The following is a 5,985-nucleotide window of genomic DNA, read 5'->3' as shown; positions in this document are numbered from 1 at the left end:
TCGATCGAGGTAATTGGACGGCCACGATTTAGAGGCATTACCACGAAAAGGTATCTCGACGGTCAAGATTCATTATATACCTCGATCGAGATATTTAAACGACCGAGATCGCATCTTCCAGCGTACGTGAATGGACGGTATAGATTGCGTTTCCTTATCTCGATCGAGATAATTGGACGGTGGATATTGCATCTACGTATCTCGATCGAGATATTCGGACGGTGCAGATTGAATCTCTATATCACGATCGAGATATTTGGACGGCTGAGATTTGAACTCAGTATCTCGATCGAGATATGGGGACGGTGGAGATTGTATCCGATTACCTCGAACAATGAATGGTCGCGATTGGATGTATATTTCTCGTTCGAGATACGTGGACGATGGAGATGTGCTAGTCAAATATGCCTACGGGGATACAGCGTGGCCCTGACGTGGATCCGAGTGGCATAGATATCTCGATCGAGATATTGTGGTGGCGGTGACATGTATTGGTGACATGGATGACGCCTGGAAAGCCGGACCTGCTAGCGTGGCATTAGTTGGCATCTCGATCGAGATATGTCGATTTAGGCTCGGGAGCCACGTGTCGTCTTTTGATTGGCGGCACTATCACGATCGAGGTACTCCGCCCGAGATGGATGGATGTCCCAATTTTGGAGAGAGTGAACGAAAGTGAGTACCCTCATCTTGCAACCACCCCCATATGTGCTGCCGCTACACCTTCCACCAGGGCATGCATAATATGTGGCATATTTATTACTACCTCTTTTATTTTTGAAAGTTCTAGATGACCTAAAGGGATATTATCAGGCGGGGGTTGTCTCCATCCTCGATCCAAACGAAAAATGGCTCTGGTGAACTCACTGAATCTGAAGGGAACCTTCAGAAGAGTATCACCAAGAGCGCCGCCATTATAGTACGGGAAAATTGTGATCCAAGGAGCCTCTTTTGTAAAGGCAATGCATCGGACAATCGATGGATGTAGCACTTGCATACCCTGCTCTACTTGGAAGCTCTCGAACTTCGCGCTGCCTTCTCCTTTGTAGTACTTTCCGCAAAAAGTGATGTGCTCCGGTAAAAATGATATACCTTTAATTGCATACTCTTTTACTGTTCCAAACACACCGGAGCCAATTGTTCGTCCTTCGTGAAGAGCTTCGTGCGGGATGCCAATAAGATGTGTGCACATAGAATTGTAGATGGTACGATTAATGACACCTGTACCACTTGCATCTGCCTGACTGGACGTTGCAGCAACGTCCTGGGCAATTCGCACTCTTTTGGGGAGGGACTCTGCATCCAACGCCTTCATGCGCTTGCTCTTGGCCCTTTGCTCGCTCCATACAACGTCCCATAACTGTAGACGTTGCATGTTGGCTTCAGGCGGGGCAGCATCTCTAAGATCACTGCACGCTACTCGCATGCTCCCCAAAATGGTTCGTGTTATGTGCTGATGGTTGAAATCTGCTATCTTCTGTCTATCTAGCAGCTCAGCGTTGCCTCCGCTTCGAAGCCGACGCTGTGCATTTTCCCATATTTGGTCTATGAGATCTCGCATGAGTATCTCAGACTCGTTGATCTTTTTGACGACATCATCAGTACATTGTGATACCGTGATGACCGCTTCAACGCGAATTGCTCGCAGAACAATTTTGCGCTCTTCGGGAGAAAGCATGTTGATCGTCTTCGTAAATCTAGCAAATGTCACTAAACACAAAAAAACAGAATATCAAACATTACTGAAATAAACATCAAGCAAACGTGAGAGAACAGCAACAAGTATATCAATATCGTCAATGTTCATACAAAAACGGAATATCAAATAATTTTAATGAACTCAACATCATCCAATACATCATCAAACGTGAGAAAACAGCAATAAGTGTATCATTACTTATCAATGATCAATCAAAAACAAAATATATCAAACAATATTACTGAACTCAACATCATGCAATACATTATCGAACGTGAGACAACCGCAACAAGCGCATTATTACTTACGAAGTGTATACATTATCGAATGAGAGAGAGAGAGAGAGGGGAAGGAAGAGAGAGGTGTGACAGATAGAGAGAGGAAAAATTAAATGACATTTTTTATAGTTTTGTGAGTTCCTAAAGAGAGAAAAATAATGTTTTGTAATCCTAAAGCACTCCTCATCTACATACCTATCGTGATAGAGAGAGATGTGAAGTGTATCATGAGAGAGAGAGAGAGAAAGAGTTGTGAAGTGTATCATTGCGAGAGAGAGAGAGAGAGAGAATTGTGAAGTAAATAGAGGGAGAAAAAAGAAATTATTAAAAATTATGTGTATTTTAAGAAAAATAAAAAAAAATCATTATCTACACATCTATCGTGTTGTGAAGTGAATCATGAGAGAGATAGAGAAAGAGTTGTGAAGTGTATCATGAGAGAGAGAGGGGGGTAAGAAGAGAGAGATTCATATTTTTCGAGTTACGAATCACGATATTATAAAATAAAACGTTTAGACAATATGATTAAACTTTGATCCTTCAAATACTAATGCCGCGTTAGCAACCAAGTATCGCATGGATCAAACACAATAAAAACAATACAAGTCAAATCAAACAAATTTACGACATTTATTCGACCGCGTTAACGATCATATGCCGAAATACGCAAGCAAATTTACGACACTTTTTCGACCGCGTTAACGATCAAATGCCGCAATATGCAAAAAACATTTTATGCACTAGCGGACGACACCAACTTGCCGTGTTAACGACAAAATGCCGCCCGATTCTATGGGAATTTCAATAAGATACGAACATACACTGGCCGCGTTACCGACCATATGTCCGCATTTGACAAAGGGAAAGGAAGGGAAGGTGACATCGCCATAACGATACTATGCTTGCCGCGTTACCGACTAGTACCGCTACGGCGTGCCATACTTACCATAGGACACAGACTAGCCGCGTTACCGACTAAGTGCCCCAGGGTAAGCACCATTCCGAAGAATGGCCTTACACACACACACCAGTCGTGTGGCGGGCCACCCAAATCCTGCCGCGCATTGCGACAATGGGCGGCTGCCCGCACGAACTCACTCACACACACATCCCTCGTGTGGCGGACCATCCACATCCTGCCGCGCATTGCGACAGTGGGCGGCTGCCCGCACGAACACACCCACATACACACACACACACACACACAAGTTTTTATTACCTGTGTATGCTGTCAGCAATGAAATCCCAAAGGGCCCCCCGGGCCCATATATATAGAAAAATGTACCCCGCCGGGATATGTGACGACCCCTCCGGGCCCCGCCGGGGTAAGCAAAAGCCCGGCGGGCCCGCCGGGGAAGATAAAAGCCCGGCGGGATTTTTCCCGGTTACCAGGTCGCTTGCCACCGGCTTTTTTGTGAACATGTTAACATGTGAACATGTTAATAACATGTTCACACATGTTATTAACAAAGAAAAATTTGTGATCACGTGAATATAAAATCCCTGCTTGTAAACCATGCTTTGGCCGATCTAAGGCTAGGAAGTTTATATCTCCACCTCGAGATGAAAAAGGCAATATACTTGTGAAACAACCAGAGAAGTATGAAGCATGGAAAAAGTTGCACCTCACTGTTCCATATTGGAGCAACAGGGGGATGAATGAGGATTGCAAAGGCAAAAGTGTGGATACACCTAGATAGATTAGCAGCTCTCTTACAAAAGATTAGGTTTAGGGATGGTGATGCCAATACATTTAAAGAGATGGTTGCTAAATTTCATAACTACATGGTGGAGGCATGGACTACAAACAGCATAACACACTACATGGTCAGTATTGTCATCATTACAAAAAAATTTCATCATCGCGAATTAGTTTGTGTTTCTAATCTCTCTTCTTATGCAGCATATACTTGTTGAGGCACATGGTCCATACTTTGCAAATCAAGAAAGTTTAGCAGTATGGTCAACTCAAGGCATGGAACGATCTCACTCGCAAGCTCGCTTTGCTTTTCAAAAGGCAACTGATCATGGAGGTGGCATCAATGATTCCACTTCTATGAGGCAATTATTCTAATGGTGCTATAGGAGATTAGATATACGATACGAGGAAAAAAAAAACAAAGGACCAAAAACCTCTCAAGCAGAATTTATAAGTAGGGCACTATATGAAGTGAGAAAAGAAAGATATGAAAATAGTGCAGCTAGACAATGCCACGCAAAATGGTTAGCAACCCAAGAAAGAGATGGCAAGAAATGGAGACCCAGATAATGAGTATAATTTTGATGCATTTGGAGTCCAAGAGAGAGCATAGGTACTAAGGATATGACTCATCAATATTCCTATCTTAAACATGAGATGTCTTATAAATTTTGTTTAAAATTTCAAAGGGTTTAGGGTTTATGTTTTTTAAATTCGATTTCGAACTATGTTTTTAAATTATGAAAAGTTGATTTCGTAATCCTAAGACAAATATATGAAAATTCTAAAGAGAGAGGGGCCCGAGGGGGGTGGCAAGAGATAGAGGGAGAGATTGGGTGGAGAAATGAAATGATATTTTTGAAGTTTATTTACACTATAGTAAGTTTTAAAAGTTTCGTATTTAAGTCAAGTCTCTCCTTTCATTTTTTCCCATTGCTCTTCACTCTACCCCCCACCTTTCTATCCTACATGATCACAACCATGGCACGCTCCAAGCTTCCTATCAAGAAGGTGCATGAATATGCACCAATGTTCAAAAGAACTGTGGAAAGGGATGATGCAATAAGATACAGAATGCAACAAGAAAGAAATGCAGGGGACAAAAAGGTTGACCTTTGGGTTGATGGGTGCATTTATCCACCTCATCCACTAACTCAAAGACCACCACAATTTCAAGGACTTACATCATTTGTGAAGGCAATGAAGGATTGTATGGATACACATGTAGACTTGTCACACAAGGATTAACAGGGGTTCATCAAGCCTTGAAAAATATGCAGACAAGATTACAAGGGAATATGCAGTCTTTGATGGAAAAGGCCACCACAATTTGAAGGACTTACATCATTTGTGAAGTTTGTTTGTGAAGGCAATGAAGGATTGTATGGATACACATGCAGACTTGTCACACAAGGATTAGCAGGGGTTCATCAAGCCTTGACAAATATGCAGACAAGATTACAAGGGAATAGTCCAGTCTTTGATGGAAAAGGATAGATTATTGGCTGAGAAGGATAGGGAGAACTAGAGCCTACAACAAGCAATGTCTGTCATTGAAGATGCTATGCATGCTACACAGGTGCAAAATATGGAGTTACAGTAAAAAATTATGGACTTGGAGAAGGAGAATCAAAACATAAAGAGGAAGCTCACAAGAACTTTGGATATTGGGCCCACTTTAAAAACCAAAGAAGCGGTGCATCCAATTAGTTAGACCAATTCACCAATTGACCAAAGGAAGTGGACAGTATCATAGATGAATATATGCTCAATCTGCTAGAATGAGAAATATGTTTCCTCATGCAGAGAATGATACTATTGCCAAAGTCCTTAGCAAGGATATGGTCAAAAATGCATTGGAGAATCAAAAATTGACGGACATTGTAGACGGTATCGCAAGTGAACGTCTTAGGGATGTAAGTAACTTGTTTACTGCTTACAGATGCTTAGGGATTATGTGACAAGGTGGGAATGAGTTCTGAGTCATACAGTATGCTCTATCAACAATTGGATACAGGTTTTAAGCAAGTCTTCAAAACTAAGAGAGTAATGCCTTTGCCAAAACCATTTCACGTGAAGAAAGCTTGAAACAACAAATTAATGAGAAAGTTTTAGAACTGATTGATGAGCCTACACATCTGGAACACACACACATATTGAAGTATGGTTCCAAAGAAGTTGCCTTTGTATTGAATGCATCCAACAACTTCATATTGTGCTATGGTCAAGTTCTACAATATGTCTATGGAAAAATGTAGAGGCAAGCTTAAGTTTTTCCTTGAACTTGATGAGAGTGAGATTATCAAGGG

This window comes from Cibotium barometz, chromosome 22 (assembly GCF_041138505.1).
Source record: "Cibotium barometz isolate CiBa-2024 chromosome 22, ASM4113850v1, whole genome shotgun sequence".
Taxonomy (NCBI): Eukaryota; Viridiplantae; Streptophyta; class Polypodiopsida; order Cyatheales; family Cibotiaceae; genus Cibotium; species Cibotium barometz.
This window is presented reverse-complemented; position numbering follows the sequence as displayed.